Source organism: Tamandua tetradactyla, chromosome 10 (assembly GCF_023851605.1).
Source record: "Tamandua tetradactyla isolate mTamTet1 chromosome 10, mTamTet1.pri, whole genome shotgun sequence".
Lineage (NCBI taxonomy): Eukaryota > Metazoa > Chordata > Mammalia > Pilosa > Myrmecophagidae > Tamandua > Tamandua tetradactyla.
Genome location: NC_135336.1, coordinates 19,726,564 through 19,747,460, shown reverse-complemented (window position 1 = coordinate 19,747,460; position 20,897 = coordinate 19,726,564). Strand labels below are relative to the sequence as shown.

The following is a 20,897-nucleotide window of genomic DNA, read 5'->3' as shown; positions in this document are numbered from 1 at the left end:
TGGTTATTTGTTTGTTTGCTTTTCCAACTAGAAAAACTAACAAAATCCTCACGATAAGAAATGTCATCAAGCCTCTGTTTACATTCCATTCCATCTGGGGCTTGTGAATGTTGCTACATATTTTAACTCAAAAAAATAATATAAGCCATGTGAGCTCAATTATGCAAAAAAGGCCATAAAAGATTCGTTTTCCTACTTCAATTTTTAATCTTAAGTGTGATTATTTTTAATAAAATTATAATTTAGCACATACTATCTAAACACAAATATGAACAAAAATATGCAAGACGGGCGGGCCGCGGTGGCTCAGCGGGCAAAGTGCTTGCCTGCTATGCCGGAGGACCTCGGTTCGATTCCCGGCCCCAGCCCATGTAACAAAAAACGGAAAAACAAAATACAATAAAACAAGAAAATGTTTAAAGATGTTTCCCTTTCTTCCTTCCTTCCTTCCTTCTATCTGTCTATGTTTCCCTTTCTTCCTTCCTTCTCTCTCTGTCTTTCCTTTAAAAAAAAAAAAAAAAAAAAAAAAAATATGCAAGACAACAATATTGGAGGAAATGTATTTTATGAGGTTGTCTCTGAATGATATGACTATGGGTGATTTTTTTCTTCCTTTGGCTTCTCTATTTTTTTCAAATTTTCTGTGCTAAGTATGTACTGCTTTATAATGGAAGAAGAAAACTGGTCTTTCAAATTGGCTAGCTCCACCCTGTCCATAAGATGAGAAGTGGCCGCTCTGCACTGGACAATCCAGGAAAACCTCGACACCCTTCATGGTTACAGCCTATTTTGAGAAAACGGGCCAGGAGAATTCTTCTGTCCCAAGATCGCTCATGACCCTGCTTTCCTGGACGCAATCTCTGGAGCAGAGATGGGAGCCAGAGCTAAAGGTGACCACACAGAGAACGGACCTGAGCAAGTCCATTGTCCAGGAGGTGGTTAACCATGAGGTCTTGTCCAATCAGGCCTTTCTCTTAGCAGGACTGGCGGGGGAGAGCCTCCGACAAGGCAGCAGGCGACAATGGCAGCGAGCAGCAATGGTCACCTCAACAGAGATAAGCTAGTATTCTATTTCTCCCCAGAGCATGTGGTACAGGCTGAGCCTGGAAACACAGGGAACCACAGTGGCTACACAGCTGCTGAGAGTTTCCTGGGCTTCCCTCTGTCACGTCACATAAACCACCGACACTTCAGGAAACCAGGACATGTCTCTTCCTTTAACCCGAATGAGTCTTATCTCCTCCTAGCCTCTCCCTTACTCCTGTCCCCGGCACTTTCTGAAATTCTCCTTTCTGAAAGTACCTTCCTGCACTTTCTGAAATTCTCCATGCACTTTCTCATCCCGGAGCCTTTCAGTAGTCTGTTGCCTCTCCTTGGGAAAACCCTCCCCAAGTTTATAACCAGACGAACTCGAACTCCGGTGCAAGCTCCAAGAGCCAATCAAATGTCGCCTTCCCCTTGAAGACCTCTCTGACACCCCAAGGTAAAGGTCCTTTCACTGTCCTCCACCAGCAACTTGTATATATTCCTTTATAATGTTTACCCAGGTTATGGTGGTTATTTGGTTATGGGAGAAATGATGCCCTATTCTTGTATGTATCTTAAACATATAGCATTGGATCTGCACAGAGCGGCACTCGGTAAACATTTTTGGGTTAATTGATTAGAGGTGGGAAAGAGTGATGACAGTGGGAATGAGGAACAATGAGAGAGAGAAAGAGACACTGGGCAAGGAAGAGCCAGGTGGAAATGAAAGAATCAGGGAAAGAATGCTAGGAAGACAAAAACCTTAAAATGCTCAGTGAAAAATCACTTTAGGGAATAAATGCATGTTCCCACTTCAACCTAAGGTTTCAACTTGAAGTAGAACACTTCTTTGTTTACTTCCAGTCCTCTGTTTACTAGGACTGATTATAAGTGCAGCAAGCTATTACAGAATCCTCTTTAAACAATTTCAGCTTTTCCCTTAGATACTATTCTGACATACTTCAAGGATAGAGTCACTGTTTTCCCAGAGCTACACCTAAAATCCATTTCTCAATAGCCTGTAAATTCTCAAACATAGGGGAAGGAAGTTCTCACAGTCACTCGGGAGGTTTTCACGATGCTAATCCACAGTTCCTGACTGTTATGATTAAGTATCAACCCACAGGGTCATACCTACACAACACAAGTATTTTTCAAAAATGTATTATGACACGAAATCAGAAATCATATTGCAGCAATCTATCAAGAGAAAAGACCTTCTTTATATTTCTTCTGCAATATCATCCCAAATGATTTCAAGAAACTCAAACTGCATCCGTCAGCTTTTCACAAATGTTTCCCAGAATCAGAGGTATAATGTACAGAGGGAACAAGCCCTGAACACATGGCTATAAAATTTGCCAAAGCAAGAGAGACAATACTTCATCACAAAGAGATATACTAATATTCCTTTAAAGAGGAGGGAAAAGTTAAAAAAAAAAATTAAGTTTAAAAAGTCATTAAATGCGGTCAGCTTATTTAAAAATATTAACACCACACTCTCGGGTCAAGGTGCCCATAAGAATGGGGAAAGCAGTCACACAATTTTGGAAGCTAATAAAGCAGATGGTCCTGTGGTATTGACTTATCAGACCTGGTAAGTCTGACTTGACGTAATCTCAAGTCAGCAGAGAACGAATCTGATTCACCCTATGAAAATTTCAAAAGCCTCAGGAACAGGAAGCATCAGGTACCTGTGGACCTGGGAGTGAGAGGTGGTAGGTTAAATGAAGAGGACCAGGGTGGAAACTCTTTGAGAAGTTAACTCTGGCTAGCAGGCAGCTGCTGCTCCCCACTCAGACAGCAGAGGCCTGGAGGTTTATTCTCTGGAGAGGGAAAACAAAGGGCTACCAGGCCCCGCAGGAGGTCAAGGTCTACATTTACATAATGCTGAAACCAGAGGCCTCCGCAGTGGCCTACAACTCAGCTCTCAGAACAAGGGTGGCCAGACCCTTATCCAACAGGAGGAAGCCTGGAAGACTCCTCCTGAAGAAAATGAAAGAACTCTAAGAATCAGCACAAAAAGGTTTGAACCTAGGGGAGGGCCCCCAACAACTCACCTCCCAGATTATCTCAAAGTGACAAGAACTATCAAGTGCTCACTGCTTGCAGTCAACATTTTAACCTCCTGCTCTTAATCATAAGCAGAAAGCCAAGAATTACCAGATGCCTGATGAAATGCCTTTAACAGGATAAAGGCAACTGAGGGGAAGCAGAAACTATGTAAGGATAAGAAAACCTAAAAATATCTATCAATAAATCCTCATAGAGCTAAGACAAGATATTATATCCATGAAACAAAGAGTATGTTACTAAAACAACAAAACGGAACATCCTTAATTATTAAAGACATGAAAGCAAAGAATGAGAAAGTCAGACCCCTACCCCAATCTAGATGGTGGAATGAGAGGCTCAGGGCTCTGTTCTCCCACAGAAGCTGTGAAGAACCAGCATGAACTGATAGAAAGACCTCTCTCAGAGTTTCAGAAAACAATTAAAGGACTACAGTAATGGGGTGTTCTGGTTGCTAAAACTGATGATATGCAATATATCAGAAATGGATGGGCTTTTAATAATGGGGATTTATTAGCTCACAAGTTACAATTCACCATGTGCCCTTCCACTTGAGAAAGAAACCCTGAACTTCATCGGCCTTCTTGAAGCAAGGTATCTTTCCTTGGATGCCTTAGATTGGACATTTCTATACACTTGCTTTAATTGGGATACTTTCTCAGCCTTAGAACTGTAAACTAGCAACTCATTAAATTCCTCTTTTTTAAAGCCATTCTGTTTCTGGTATATTGCATTCTGGCAGCTAGCAAACTAGAACACCATGTAAATGGGGGAATCCCCAGGACCACAAGAGCATGCCCAAGACAAGATGTGTGCATAGAAAGGTCCAGGGCCCTTATACTTTGGGCTCAAGCTATTCTATAAACTCATTAGATGGTATTTCCATTCCCTAACTGCTAAAATAAATACTATACAATGGGTTGGTTTATCAACAGGAATTTATTGAACATGGTTTCAGAAGTTAGAAAGTTTGCTTCTTCCTGGGGTCAGCATCTTCTGGCTGGCCAGCAATCTTTGGGGTTCCTTGGCTTTTCCATCATATGGCAATGCACATGGCAGTGCCTTCTCTTTTCTCTTTTATCTTCCATTGACATCCAGCTTCTTGCTTCTCCCAAGACTTCTCTTCTGTGTTCAATTTCCTTTGCTCACAAGGAATTCAGATATCTTGGATTAAGGCCCACTCTCATTCAGTTTGGGCACATCTTAACTTATAACATCTTCAAAGGTCCTATTTACAAATGGGTTCACACCCTGTTTTAGTCTGTTAAAGCTGCTGGAATGTAATATACCAGAATGGCTTTTTTTTTTTTTTGATATGGGCAGCTTTTTTTTTTTTTCACATGGGAATCAAACCCAGGTCTCCAGCATGGCAGGCAAGAACTCTATCTGCTGAGCTATTGTGGCCTGCTCCAGAATGGCTTTTTAAAAAGGGAATTTATTAAGTTGCAAGTTTACAGTTCTAAGGCCATAGAAATGCCCTAAATAAGGTCAGAGAAAAACACCTTAAATCCAAAAAAAAATGATGATATTCAGGGTTTCTCTGTCAACTGGGAAGGCACATGGTGCATCTGCTAGCTTTCTCTACCAGCTTCTTAAAATGGCCTCTTAGGGGTGTTTTCTTTCCGCATCTCCAAAGGTCTCTGACTATGTGGGCTCTGTCAGCACTGAAGCTTTTTCCTACATGGTTCCCTCTTAAAGGGCTCCAGTAAGCAACCCCACCTTGAATGGGTGGAGACACATCTCCATGGAAACCATCGAATCACAAGTTACCACTCACAATTAGGTGGGTCACATCTCCATGGAAACAATTAAACATGTCTTTTCTGGGGTACACAACAGTTTCAAACCACACCCACCCACAAGACCAGGAGGTGGAAAGCAAACATACCTTTTGTTGGGAACATAACTCAATCCTCAACATATGGATAAACACTGAAGGCAAACTCCTTGCACAGGTGATTCTGTAAGGACTGGGGAAGATATTTTCTCTTTTCCCTTTTCTTTTTTTTTTTTTTTTTGTTTAGTTCCCAGTCTTCAAGGAAAGCTCTATCATAGCACTAGCTGGACATAAACTTAAGGACAGATGCCTCATAGTCTAAATTCCAGTTATAATGCCCTAAAATATCAAAATTCTCAGGTTTCAACAAAAGATTATAAAGCATAAAAAGAAACAGGAAGTTATGGCCCAGACAAAGGAGAAGATTAAAGCATTAGAAACTGTCAATGAGGAAGACCAGACCTGGGACATACCAGAAAAAGACTTTTTAAAAATGATCCTTTGCTTGCTTCTCTGGGGCTTGCTTCAAAGAACTAAAGCAAAACATGGACAAATAATGAAAGGTAATCAGAAAAATGATAGACAAACACAAAGATTATAACAATAGATAGGTGGAAATTATGAAAAGAAACCAAAGAAAGCTGAAGACCACAGTAACAGAAACTTAAAATTCCCTAGGGGGGTTCAACAGCAGATTGGAACTGGCAGAAGAAAGAAGCAGAGAGCTGAAGAACATACAACTGAAATCATCCAATTTGAGAAGCACAAGAAAGAATGAAGAGAAATGAACAGAGCCTGATGAACCTGTGGGATACTATCAAGCATACCATATGTCTTGTGCGAGTCTCAGAAGGAGAAGAAAGAGAAAATGGGTCAGAGAAAAAATTCAAAGAAAAACCCCAAATTTAACAACAACAAAAAAATGTATCTACATATCCAAGACATGCAATGAACTCCAAACAAGGTAAAAACAAACAGAGTTACACTACACATATAATCAAACTGTCAAATGCCAAAGATAGAGAATTCTGAAAGCCACAAGAGATAAGCAATGTGTCATGTACCAGAGAGCCTCTCTAAGAGTAAGTAACTATTTCTGATTGGAAATCATGGAGACAAGAAGGAGTGGGATGACAAACTTAAAGTGCTGAAAGCAAAAAACTGTCAACCAAGAGTTCTATATTTGGCAAAACTGTCTTTCAAAACTGAGGAGAGACTAATAAACAAAAGCTGAGGGAGTTTGTCACCACTAGACAAACCCTATAGGAGATGCTAAAGAGAGTTCTGTAGTTTGAAAGGAAAGACCAATAGAGAATAATTTGAAGTAACTGAAGAAATAAGGATCTCCAATGCAGATAATGTTGTGGGTAAATATAAATGTCAGCATGATCGTTGCTTTGTTTCACAACACCACTTTTCACTTCTTACAAGATCTAAAAGAAAACGCATAAAAATATAATGATAAATCAGTGGTTTTTGGCTCAGAATATATAAACATGTAATTTCTGACAAGAATTATTTAAAAGTAGGGGAAATAATAGAATAATTTAATAATTCTATTATTATTTAAAAATAATAATAGAAACAGATTATGATGATTATAACCTGTTTCTATTATTGAAGTTAAGTTGGTATCAAAGCAAAAAGATTATATAGATTTAGTAGATTTAATTTAAGCTCCTGGTGAACTACAAAACATTAGGGAATATGCAAGCCCATACAGACAGAAATTTGAGTAGATGTTACCAGGGGTGAGGGGCAGGGGGAATGGGGAGTTAATGCAGAATGGGTGTAGGGGTGTAGGGTTTCTGTTTGGGGAGACTGGAAAGTTTAGTAATGAGAGGTGATGAAGGTATCACAATATTGTGAATGTGATTAATCCCCCTGATGGTATGTTTGGGAGTGGTTGCGATGGGAAAGTTTATGTTGTATATATATATTCCCAGAATAAACAAGAAAAAAAGAACATCTAAAGAATGGCATAAAAGTAATACATGATCCTGGATGGGATAAACAAGGGAGGGGAAAAGGCTCAAAAGAACTTTACTGGGACAGATGAAACTATTGGAACATAGACTGAGAGTTTTATATCAATGCTAAATTTGTTGAACTTGATAACTGCATTTAAGGTGGATACATAAATGAATATCCTTTACTCTTAGGGAATGTGCATGGTAATTTAAGTGTTTAAGGAGCATGATATATACCAGCTACACTCACATGTTCAGAAAATGGATTGATAGATAGATAGAGTGATGGATTTATAAGACTGATGTAGAGATAGAATGATAGGGCAAATGTGGCAAAATGTTAAAATTGGTGGATCTGGGTATCTAGGGAAATAGGGGTATGCTGGAGTTCTCTGTGTGGAGTTCATATTTTTTTAAATGGCCTATAAGTTGAAGGTATTTCAAAATAAAAAGTTTACAATTTTACCAAAAGAAACAAGGTAAAACAAGAAACTCAATAGGAGTGAAAGATTAAGTTGAGGGAATCAAAAGATACAGGTGAGAATCATTGAGAAATAATAAGAAAATTAGAGAATCAGTCTAGAAGATTCAATGTCCAAATAATAGAAGAAACAGAAATGGAGAACAAAAAGTAGAGAAGGGGCAAAAGGAACTTCCTACAAACTTACAGTTCCCTACAATGGATCATAAATCAGAATGACTTTGGACTTCTCAACAGCAATACTAGAAGCAAAGAGAAAACCCATCAGAATTCTGAAGAAAATAATTTACAAATTAGAATTTGATGCCAAGTCAAATTTCAGTCAAGTGTGAGTATAGAATGAAAACTTTTCAGATATATAAGGTTCAAACCATTTATATCCCACATGTTCTTTCTCAAGACATTACTAGATGGTGAACTCCATCAAAATGACAGAGTAGACCAGGATAACATGGGGGTCAGAGAAGGAGATCCATCAGAGAAGTAAAAAAGATGGTGAATGGAGATCCTGGGGGTTCAGAAGCAGGGAGTAGCCATCTGAATGGGACCAAGGGCCTGTGAGAGCTATCACCACCCCACTCCCTGCTGCCATTGTACCTCATTTTTAACCTGACATCAAAACACCAGCATGTCTCAGATTCTTGTTTATACTTGGCATATCTTGAGGATGTGCAGGTGAAGTTCCTGCTCTCACTCCGTGCCCTGCTTCTTTACTGCACAAAAGTGTTCTGTTTTGACCAACTCCTGAGAACCAGAGGTAGGCAATGTTGCACTTAGAAAGCAGAAAGACAGAGCAGCTTACTTCTTCAAGACATTCCCACCAGATATAGAATGCCTCATACATACGATAGCCCCTCCAGCAGCTCTGACTCTTGCACTTTCCTAGCACAGCTTGTGACTCAGATTTCTTCCAAAGAAAGGCAGGGACATTAATAACCAAAAGTCAGATAGTGGGGAAGGAAGGAGATGGAATTGACAAAGAGTAAGAGGGGGCTCCTAGGGTACTAGCAAAGTTCTATTCCTTAACATGGGTAGCTGGATGGCATTTTGTTATTCTTTAAGCAGTACATGTGTTTTATAGTTCTTCTATAATATCTGCTTTATTAAAAAGTACTTAAAATTAATTCTAGTGTAAATTTTAGAAGCACTAACATTTTCCCTCTTGTTTAGGGATAAGCCCCCTTCCTCCATGTTCTTTCTCTGCAAAGTGCTGCATTTCATTTTACAGAGAAATACATTCTTTACCTTCATGAGGTACTATGTGCATTGTGAAATTTGGGTCAACTATCTGTAAAAAAAATTGCATTCCCACAATTTCAGGCATAAATTGTACAACATCTTAGAAACTGACATGAAAACCAGCTTAAATTAAGTGAAGGACTAGACATTCCTTATCTCTAATTTAAGATCTAAGTCTAGGGTCATTAGACTCTCAAGAAGTGATAAAGTACAGTAGATAAGAGCTTGGGCTCTGGAGCTAGTGTCTAGATTTGAGTCTCAACTTTCAATCAATAAGGCATCCTTAGGCAATGTATTTACCTCTCACTGGCTCAGTTTTTCCATTTGCAAAGTGGGAATAATCACAATACCCACCTCTTACAGAAAGAATTAAATGAATTAATACATGCAGAGCACATAAAACAATGTCTGGCAATAAATTTTTAAATTTTATTTAATATTTATTTTATTTAATATTTTATTGAGCAATAAATGCTCAATAAAAGTTCATTGTTATCATTATTACTATTACAGATATAATGACAACTAAACTTTACTGTCTGACTGTATGTGATAATGATCATTCTGCAAAAGAAATTATTTCCATCAAAAAGGTCCATGACTGGGGAAAAGAAATGGAGCAAAATAAAGTCTCAGTGGCTAAGAGATTCCAAATAGACTAGAGAGGTCATTCTGGAGGTTACTCTTATAGAAGTTTTAGCGAGATATTGCAAACTTCCATGCCTGTCAAGCCACAACAAATAGTATTTCTGAAAGTCCTAGGGAGTGCCCTGGGTTCTATCTAAGTCTCTATAAAAGTTTTCCTTAGTAAGTTTATTTTTTCAGGAACTTAAGACCTCCAAATTGATCCTATCCCAGTTAAAGCCCTGAAATCCAGAGGTACCAGTCTCTCCAAGAACATCAACCAGTTTCATTCCTCTACCCCATAAGGTGGACACCCCTTTCCAGCAAGAAAAAGTTAAAATGGTCATTGCCCAGACATCCCTGAAGACTGAGAGAAAGATCAAATGAGAGGGAGGAAGTGTAACTGAGAGATTAGGATTTAACAGATGACTGTGACTACTGACTCATTATACAGATCTTTCTTTTCAGGGTTGAGTATTTTAGAATAGCCAGAAGGAAATAGCTGAAGTTTATGAACTGTAATCCAATAGCCCCGATCTTTAATAACAACTGTATAGCTATTGCAAAAGAAAAAAAACAGTCATTTGCCTGTGTTTGTATGGATCTACTTCTGGATGTTTGTTCTGCTCCACTGATATCTATCTATCCCTGACACAACTATACTATCTTAAACTACCGCTACTGTAAGTCTTAAAATTAGGTAGAGTGCAATACTAGTGGCCAGTAAGAGGGAGGGGGTAGGGATCTGGAATGTTTGGAATTTTCTTTTTAATTTTTCTTTTTCTGGAGTGATGCAAATGTTCTAAAAATGATCATGGTGATGAATGCACAACTATGTGAACCACTGATTGTATACTTTGTATACTTTGAATGGATTGTATGATGTATGAAGATATGTCAATAAAATCACATTAAGAAAAAGGCGGGGGGGTGGGCATGAGTGCTAGGCATTGCTGTGGTCAGTCCGTCTCCTCAAGGCCCCCTGGGGTTCTGCATCCATAACCACTTTTCAGTCATTCACTAATGCAGATGCAGGTTTGGATGAATCAGGTGGTGTTTGTAACGATTTATTGATGCTTTCTCAAGGCTCCCTGAAAGTGGCAGACTTAGCTTGCTGGTGGCTGTGAAGCATGACCAGCCAGGATCACGAGGACCTCCTCAGAGCATGTGAGTGATGACTCACTGTAAATACAAGAGTCCCATGGGACTCAGGGCTGCACTGTGATCCAGAGAAGAGAGTTGGAGCTGAGAAAACTGGGTACCAACCGTGGCTCTGTGTGAGCTACTGAAGGTCGCTCAACCTCTCTGTGCCAAAATTTCCTCACATATGGCATAGAGTACACCATCCAGATTCAACATCCTCAGTTCTGGGATCTAAGTGCATGTTGGTTTGCCCTTAATTTCCATATAATTCATGAAGGAAAAAGGGAAGTCAGCCATGAGGCAGAGAGTCTTCTGAAACACATCCCAGCATCCAAAACCGACTTCGGTGCTGGTGCTGACTTGCCTGGGTTTCCCATCCCCATGTCTAGGCAGGGTCCATGACAATGTTATCACTTTTTAAAACATATGCCTAAACTAGTTCCCATTCCAGACAATTGGCAGGTGCCCAGTTAATAGATTATTCCACCAGACAGTTGAATGCATTGGCCATTGGTCAAAAATGAGGTCATTGCAATCCTATGTGCTATAACTGGAAAGCCTGATGAGAAACAACTGTCTACTTCTTTAACGAATAGAAGTCTATATTCCAGAACCCTTAAATTTGCCTTGCTTGGTGTGTGGTTCAAGAACAAAGGGGAATTTTGTTCAAGGTCAAGTTGCTTTTGTTGTCTGGACTCAAATTTTGTGTCCGTGCATGTTTCTCATCAGCGAGTCCCCAACCAGATTCTGCTGGATCTGTGGGGATTTCTGTCCAATACTGCCAACCCCCTGGTCTTTCTCTCAAACCTGCACAGTCAGAATGAACGGGTCAGAGACTCCTTTCCCAGCTATCTGGATTCCAGTTTAATTTTACTCATGCACATATACTACTGGATATGGAGAATCTGAAGCTTGTGTTTGAAAAAAAAAAAAGGTCTAAGGAACACAGAGCTATTATTATGCAATGTCTCTCCAGCACACAGGCATTCACAGGCCAAACCATCCTTGCTAACCTGCTGCAGGTAAAACATACACAGTAATTTTACCAGCGATTCATCTACATTCCTTTGTCAAGTATTTAATGCTTCCCTAAACATGTCCCTCCTTGCAAACAGAAAATTCCAGGAGGAAAACTTTCAAAGCCACAATTTCTTTTCAGCTGCAACCCTTCCTTCCTTCTTCCCAAGAAGATCTGACTGAACTTGCAACCTGACCCCCCACCCCTGGGCTGGGTCCTCCCCGCAGGCATTGTGCGATCCCTTGCCAGCTGCAGCCTGTGAAGACAGAATACCTGCGAACCGCTGCCAAAACAGGAAGGTCGGCGCCTCTCTGCAGGGAGGCCTGGGGTGTGTCCGTCTCCCAAGCCACTGCAGATAAGAGTCTAAGGGGCCAAGGGTTTTCCACACCCCCATTTGGGTTCCAGAACCTTTCCCTTGTACTTTCTCCCTTCTATTTGATTCATTCTTTACTCATTTACTTAACAAGAACATAATAAGCACCTACTGCATACACAGCCCTGTGCTGGTGTATGGAGATACGAAGGTGATTGAGATATATCCCTATCCTGTTGTGACAGGCTACTCAGGAGGAAACTATAGCACTCTGGATGCCTCTGGAGCTCCCAGGGAAACTGTCTCTGTGCATCCCAGGGCCTGATCCCACCAGCAGGGTCTTGGGAGCCTTAGATTACATCTAGACAAACAAAGTAAATGCAGGTTTAAGCAGGAGAAGGGGCAGCAGATCTATCAGCCCAACTCTGAGTTTCATCTCTCCCTTAGCAAAAGCTAAGCACAAGCATGGGCGAAAGCCCCTTCCAGAGGCCTGCCTGAGCAGAGATGGGGGCAGGCCAGGGCTCTCAACTCTGGGTGCATGGTAGAATCACCTGGAGGGCTTGAAATTACAGATGGCCAGGTGCCACCTCCCCAAAGATGCTGATTTATTGGTCCTGGGAGCAGCCTGGGGTCCTTTTCCCTTCTGAAGCTTTCTTCTAGCCCCAGGTATAGAGGCTGGGAGGCCTCATTTAGGACGGCCATCAACTGTTCCAAGAAGATATTGCTCCTCTCTGGACCAGAAAAGGGGCTGTCGTGGGTTCTTCCACCTCCCTGCGCTGCTGTGTGAAATGGGGAAAAACCGCCTTGCCCAGCCTCCTTCACAGGGTCCTGCTGAAGGTCCCACGGGGTAGCGGGTGTGAAAGCCCTGAAAGAACAGCATCGCCCACCCCCCACCCCCCACCCCACAGCACAATGGAAAGGCCAGAATCCCACACCCTTCACACAAAGGCTTTCATGTTTCCTCACAATACCTCTCTGGGCAGAGAGGAAGGGCCGAGCAAGCTGCCACCAGCCCAGGCTCTCTGGCCCTCAGAGGCCAGAAAACAAAGTCAGAATCATGACTCCACACAGAGGCCATCCTGGGCACTGCAGGCCCTTCCCAGCAGGCCTGCTGCCCGCGGCCAGAATACTTTCCCCTTGCAGAGCCCCGCAGGGAGACGCCCTCCTAGCGCGGGAGCCAAGGCGCCTGCGGGGAACGCTCAGGGAGACAAGCCCGGGAAGATGATTCTGCAGAGTCAGAGCATGAGCCTGGCATCTCTCCTCGTCTCTGGAAGAGAAGGGTGCCAGGCACCGGGAGAGCCTGGGCAGCCGGGCCATTGTGAGGGGCAGGAGGGCCTCCCTCCTGGCGGTGCAGAGTGGGCGCCTTCATCTGCTGGGGTGGAAGAGGCCGTCCAGTCTGACATCATCATATTCCACCTAGTGTGTTCATTCCTTGCACAAATATTCATTGAATGCCTACTATATGCCAGGCACTGAGTCCTCCCGGAAGGACCCAGGCCTCACCCTCAGAATCCACAAACGCAGAATTACTATGTGTCCCGGTGGAGCAGCCAAAACATTTACGTATTCATCATGTCCTAAATGGAAAGGGGGCCATCACCTGAAGGGATTCTGGGGTATGTTCTTTGGTAAAGAATATTGCCTTTAGTGTACTCACTCTGTATAAGTGGAAATTTGTTAGAGAGGAATTTTTTTTAATGTAGAACAGTGAAAAATGCCTCATCTGGGGAATTAAAGTCCATCTTAACAAACACGGCTCTACTGCTTCAACATCAGCACACCCTCCTCAAGCAGTGTCAGCCCATCCCTCTGCTTTGTCCACTCCCACATTGCTTACGACTTTGTCTCTAGCCCTGATTGGTGTCTGACTTCTGGTCCATCATACTTCATTGCCTACTACTCGTTTCCACTTGGGATTCCTCAGATTCCTCCACTGCCTTACGACCACCACCCTGCATCTGTTCACATCCCTCCCCTCTTCCAGTAAATGACCCCACCATCCAGCCATGCTGGTGCCAGGCCTTGTCTCTTCCTTCTGCCTCTTCCCCACAGCCCAATTCTGCCATTTTCATCATTTTTTTTTATCTGCCCTCTTTTTGCCATCCCCAGACCCCCTGCATCATCCCCTCTCTCCTGGATTACTGTAACAGCTTCTGTAATAAGTTTCCTGCTTCCATTCTTCATGCCTATCACAAGCCATCTTCCATACTGTGACCAGAGCAATCTCTCTAATATTTAAAACTGACAACCATGTTTCCCACTGCTCCTAGATAAAAGCTGAGCCCCTGAGCACAGCTGCAGGGCCTTCCATAAGTTGTATCTGCTCTCTGTTGCATCTGTCTGTTATTGTTTCCCTCCTCACACCCAACGCTCTTGTTTTTATCAAACACAGCAGGCTCTCAGGTCTTTGCACAAGGTGCCTTCTTCTCTGTGGAACGTGCTTCCCTCTCTTCTTTCCCTGTTATCATCTCCTACTCCCTTAAAACTCAGTCCAGAGGTAACCTCCTTTGGAAAATCTTTCTTGACTGTCAGGCTGAGTTGAGAGTCTCCCTTGGGTCCCCCAGGTGGCCTGTGAACCTACATAGCAATTGTCTGTTTCCCTGTCTTGGTCTCATGTCACTGTGATCAGCTAGAATGAGTTAATGTGCAACATGCAATAAAGCAATAAATCTTAAAAATCTGTTGGGTGAAAAAAACAAATGGAAAATAGTTCATTCACTCAACATTCAAACATTTATCAAATGAATCCATGTGGTATGAATACATGAAAAATACATGTATGTAAATTTTCAAAGATGAAAAACAATAGTCGAGATTGTTGTTCCATTTATAGAGCACATGCAGAGTAGATTTAGAATATTTATTAAGGGCCCTAGGATTTTCAGAATAGTAAATGAGGACTGGCTTCAACTTAAACCCACCAGTTTCATGAGCCCCTAACAAGAGAGTCAGCCTCTTCTCTGAAGCTTTAAAACCAGACATGGACTTGTCCTCTCTAGCCAGAAAAGTCCTAGATGACATCCTTTCCAATAGAAGGCTGTTTCATCTACACTGAAAACATATTGTTCAGTGTAGATCTTCTGGATAACTTATTGTAGCTCTTCATTGCACCTGCTGCTTCACCTTGAACTTTTATGTTATGGAGATGGTTTCTTTCCTTGAACTTCATGAACAACCTCTGCTAGATTCAAACCTTTCTTCTGCAGCTTCCTCACCTCTCTCAGGCTTCACAGAACTGGAGAGAGTTAGACCTTGCTCTAGATTAGGCTTTGGCTTAAGGGAATGTTGTGGCTGGTGTGATCTTCCATCTAGACTACTTAAACTTTCTCAATATCAGCAACAAGGCTGTTTCACTTTCTTCTCATCCATGCATTCACTGGAGTAGCACTTTTAATTTCCTTCAAGACCTTTTCCTTGCATTCACAACTAGGCTAACTTCTTGGCACAAGAGGCCTATCTTTCGACCCATTTTGGATTTCAATATACCTTCCTCACTAAGCTTAACAATTCCTAGCTTTTGATTTAAAGTGAAAGATATACTACTCTTCCTTTCACTTGAACACTAAGAGGCCACTGTAGGGTTATTAATTGCCCTAATATTAATATTAGTATTATATCTCAAGGAATAGGGAGGCCTGAGGAAAGCTAAAGCAATGGGGGAATGGGCAGTCAGTGGAGCAGTCAGAGTGCATATAACATTCATCAAGTAAATTGACTGTCTTATATGGGCATGGTTTGTGGCACCCCAAAACAATTACAAGAGTACCATCAGAAGTCACTGATTATAAGATCACCATAAAAGATATGATAAGGAAAAATGTTGAGATTTTGTTAAAAATTATCAAATGTTACACAGAGACACAAGTGAGCACCTGCTGTTGAAAAATGATTCTGATAGATTTGCTTTTTGCAGGGTTGCCACAAACATTCAATTTGTTAATAATGCAGTATTTCAACTCCTAGGGAAGATGGTGGGGTACGGGGCTCCAGGACTCAGTTCCTCCACCAAAACAAATATTAAATAGGCAGAATTGTTTGGAACAACTATTTTGAAACTCCTGTGGCCAGAAGGACGCTGTACAGCATCCAGGAAAAAGCAGGAGAAAGAGGCTGATAAATTACAGCAAAGAACTATAAATTTCTCTCTTTGTGCTATGGTTGCTGGTGCCCATCCCCCACTCTCACAGCAGGCTACTGGGGTCCCATTCCTGGCTAGTGGCTAGTGACAGAAAAAGACATAAAAATCCTCTACCCCAAGAACAAGGGTGTGCACGCCATCATTGATCACAGCTTTTAATTTGCGAATTCAAATAGTTGGGTCCTGGCTCCGAGGGCAGCTATTGTTTAAACCCATCAAGGACAAAGATGGAAACAGCCATTGTTTCAACTCTCCTTAGACAGCGGAAGAAGTGGTGGAGGTTTAAAGATACAGTACTTCCTCAGGGCTGCAGGGGACAGTTAGCTGAAGGGCTGCATTTTCTGGGCAGGCCAGGAAAGCTCAGCTTTGGGGAGCCACTAGAGAAGTTTTGGGCACCCTTCCTAATTCCCTCCACAGGGCACTTGAGCCAGTCTGCACCCCCCATTTATGGGTCCCTGATCATTGTGGCTGGGAACCACCCACTTGGGAAAGTCTTCCCCAGGGGACCCTCCTTCCAGGATTAGCCCTCCAGGCAAAAGCAGCATGAGATAACAAAGACAAAGGAGTGTAAAAATCTAAAGAGGTGGACAGTTTGGACAAAGGCCTGCTGGCTTCAGATACCCAGGAAAGGAAGGTTTGCCTGCTGGAAACAGAGGGGACAACCAAACTCCTGTAAATGGGGGAATTACAAAACAACTAACAAGCAACAGCCCAGGACAAGACTGAGACCCAGTAAGACAGGAAAAACACTGCACAGTACATTCACCTTGGGCAGACTTTCCTGATAAGAGGCTGAAGCTCAAAACAATCTCAGTCTTATCACCAGCTGGATACAAAAGCAAGAAACAGACATTCTAGGGAGTAAACCCTAAAGTTAACATTTTAAAATTTTTACATACACAGTGTGCAGCAAGAGTACAAGACAAACAAAGAAACAGGAAATGATCGACCATCCAAAGGAAGAGGATAAAAATACAGAAAACACCAAACACAAGTCTTCAATGGGGACATACCAAACAAAGCCTTTTAAAAAATGATCTTCGAAATGGTTAATGAGATGAAGGAAAGTACAAAGAAAGAACCAACCACAGGATATCAGGAAAACAATGAAAAACAATAAGAGAGCAAAAGTAAAGAGATAGAAATTATATAAAGGAACCAAACAAAACTACTGGAGTTAATGATCACAATAAATGAAATGAAGAATGCTCAAGTGAGTTTCAAGAATAGATTGGAGCTGGCAGAAGAAAGAATCAGTGATCTTGAAATGAGAAGCACCTGAAATGAGTCAGGCTGAGGGGCAGAAAGAAAAAAAATGTTGAAGGCAAAAACAGCCTAAGACCCCTATGGGACACCATCAAGCACACCAATATTCACATTAGGGGAATCCTAGAAGGAAAAGAAAGAAAAGAAGGAAAGGCCAAAAAAATTATGACCGAGAACTTCCCAAACTTAGCAGAAGATGTGAATATGCACATCCAAGAAACTCAGAGAACACCAAACAGGAAAGCATGAAGAAAAATACATCTCATTATATATTGATTATGCTATAAAATGCAAAGGACAAGGAGAGTTCTGAAAGCTGCAAGAGAAAAGCAACATGTTACATACAAGGGCATGCCAATAAGATCTTCGATTTTCCCTGACAAACCGTGAAGGCAAGAAAGCAGTGAGTTAAAATACTTAAAAGTGTTGAAGGAAAACAACTTCCAGCCAAAAATTTTTATATCTAGTGAGGCTCTCTTTTAAAAATGAGGAAAGGTTAAGACATTCTCAGATAAACAAAAGCTGAGGGAGTACATCACCATTAGACCTCCCCTACAAGCAAGGCCTAAGGGAGTTCTTCAGACTGAAACAAAACAGTGGTACAAAGAAGCATGAGAAAATAAAGGCCTGTGGTAAAGGTAACCATTTGTGTAATTATAAATGCCAGTATTATTATATCGTAGTGTTGGGTATGTAACTCCACTTCTTATTTCCTATGGGTGCTAAAATGGAAATGCATAAAAGTAATGATAAATCTATGTTTTTTTGGACCTACAAAGATATAAGTAATAACAAGTACAAAAAAAAGGTGAAGGAATAGAGGAGTATAGGAAAAGTATATGTGCAGGGAATTGAAGTTAAGTTGGTATCAAATCAAATATAATAGCTATTTATTTAGAATATTACATTTTAACTCTATGGTAACCACAGGTAAATCAAATGAAAAATATATCCAGAAGAAATGAATAGGCACTCAATATGGTAGAAAACAAGAAAGCAAATAAATATAAAAGTAAGGTTTAACAGAAATCAGGGACAAAAGAATGTTATAAGACATGCAAAGACTAAATAGAAAAATGACAAGAGAAAGCCTTGCCTTATCAGTAGTGACTTTAAATGTAAGTGAATTAAACTCTCCAGTCAAAAGGCAGAGATTGGCAGAATGGATTAAAAAAAGCATGACCCAACCATATGCTGCCTGCCAGAGACTCACCATGAAGTCAATGAAACAAGCACGTTGACAGTGAAAGGATGGGAAAAAAACTTATAGCAGCAAATAGTAACTGAAAGAGTGCTGGGGGTAGCTATACTAACATAAGGTAAAGTAAACTTTACAGAAAAAAGTTATGATGGACAAAGATAGTCATTACATAGTGATAGAGGGGGAAATCAAACAGGAAGATGTAACAATTATTAATATATATGCACCTAGCAGCAGAACCCCAAAATATTTTAAACAAATACCGACAGATTTGAAGGGAGAAACTGACAGTTCTACATTAAAAGTAGGAGATTTTAACATACCACTCTCAGTAATGAACAGAACATCTACACAGAAGATCAGTAAGGAAATGCAGGACTTGAATGATTCACCAAACCAACTAAACCTAAAAGACATATTTAGAACACTGTACCCAACAAAAACAGAATAGACATTCTTCTATTGTGCACATGTTTCATTCTCCAGGATAGAACATAGGTTGGGCCACAAAGCAAGTCACAATAATCAAAACTATCGAATCGCATAATGTGTATTCTCTGACCACAATGGAATGAAGCTAGAAATCAAAATGGGGGAAAAAGGAAAAATTCATAAGCGTTTGGAAATTAAACAACATACTCTTAATTTTTGGACATACAAAGATATAAGTAGGAAATTAGAAGCAAAATTAGCAACTATCTTGAGGTGAATGAAAATGAAAATACAACATACCAAAACTTTTGGGATGCAGCAAAGGCAGTACTGAGAGGGAAATTTATAGCTCTAAATGCTTACATTTATGAAGAAGAAAGACTTCAAATCAGAAACCTAACCTCAAAACTGATCAAACTAGAAAAACAAGAGCAAACTAAACCAAAGTAAGCAGAATGAAAAAATAACCAAGATTAGAGAGGAGACAAATGAAATAGAAATTAAAAAATACAATCAACAAGACAAAAAGTTGGTTCTTTGAAAAGATCAACAAAGTCAAAAAACCTTTATCTAGACTGGCAAAGAATAAAAGAGAGAGGATACAAATAATGGAAATCTGGAATGAAAAAGAGGACATGGCCAATGACCCCAATGAAATTAAAAGGACTATTAGTTGATATTATGAACAACTATTTGCCAATAAATTAGATAACCTAGATGAAATGGAAAAATTCATAGAAACACGAACTACCTATATTGATGCAAGAAGAAATAAAAGATCTCAACAAACCAATTCCTAGTAAAGAGATTGAATCAGTTATCAAAAACCTCCCAACAAAGGAAAGCCCAGGATTAGATTATTACCAAATATTCTTAGAAGAAATATCTCCAGTTCTGCAGAAACTCTTCCAAAAAATTGAAGAGAAGGGAAAACTCCCTAACTCATTCAAGGCCAATATCACCTTCATACCAAAGCCCGAAAGGATACCAAAAAAAAAAAACCACTACAAACCAATATTTCTCATGAAAATAGATGCAAAAATCTCAACAAAATACTAGCAAACTGAATTCAACAACCATTAAAATACTTATTCATCATGATCAAGGGGATTTATCCCAGGTATGTAAGGTTGGTTCAAAAAAAGAATTCAGTTTATGGAATACACCACATTAACAGAATGAAGGGGGGAAAAACATGATCATCTCAATCAATGCAGAAAAGTATTGACAAAATATAGCACCTTTTCTTGATAAAAACACTTAGAACACTAGGAATAGAAGGAAACTTCCTCAACAGGCCATGCTTTAGTTTCCTAATGCTGCTGGAATACAATATATCCAAAATGGGTTGGCTTTAATAAAGGGGATTTACCAAGCTACAAGTTTACAGTTCTAAGGCCATAAAAATGTCTAAACTAAGGCATCCAGAGAAAGATACCCAGACTCAATAAAGGCCAATGACATCTGGAACACCTCTGACCAAAGAGAAGACATGTGGATAGCATCTGCTGGTCCTTTGGCTTCTGGTTTCAAACAGCTTCCCCAGGGGCACTTTCTTTTTGCATCTCCAAATGTCTCTGTCTGTATTGGCTCTAAAGGTTTTTTCAAAATGGCTCCCTCTTAAAGGACTCCAGTAAGCAGATTAAGACCCACCTTGAATGGCCAAAGACACATCTCCATAGAAACCACCTAACCAAAAAGGTCCCATCCACAGTTGGGTAGGCCACATCTCCATGGAAGCAACTTAATAAAAAAGATCCCACCCTACAATATTAAATCAGGATTAAAGAACCCTACAATATTATATCAGGATAAAAGAACATAATTTCAAACTGGCACAGGCCATACATGAAAAGTCCCCAGCTGACATCCTACTTAATGGTGAAAGACTGAAAGATTTTCCTCCAAGATCAGGAACAAGACAAGGATGCCCATTATCACCACTGTTATTCAACATTGCACTGGAAGTTCTCAGCAGAGCAATTAGGCAAGAAAAGAAATAAAAGGCATCTGCATTGGAAAGGAAGAAGAAAACTTTCCCTATTTGCAAATGATAAGATCCTATATAAAGAAAATCCTGAAGAGTCTACCACAAAGTTACTACAGAAAATAAATGAATTCAATAAATGGGCAGTATACAAGGTCATCACCCCCAAATTAGTACTGTTTCTATACACAAGCAAAAAACAACCAGAA

The 20,897-nt window shown here is 40.5% G+C and overlaps 1 protein-coding gene and 1 long non-coding RNA gene across 9 annotated transcripts in view; one reads left to right on the top strand and one right to left on the bottom strand.

Annotated features, from left to right (window-relative positions):
- SLC12A8 (solute carrier family 12 member 8) overlaps window positions 1-20,897 on the bottom strand; it is a 246,961-nt gene that overhangs the window by 102,633 nt on the left and 123,431 nt on the right. The window lies entirely within an intron of this gene.
- LOC143648294 (uncharacterized) overlaps window positions 4,922-20,897 on the top strand; it is a 31,838-nt gene continuing 15,862 nt past the window's right edge. For all 3 annotated transcript variants that reach the window (XR_013158495.1, XR_013158497.1, XR_013158496.1), the window contains exon 1: window positions 4,922-5,054. This is a non-coding gene — a long non-coding RNA (uncharacterized LOC143648294). The remainder of the gene's footprint in view (window positions 5,055-20,897) is intronic.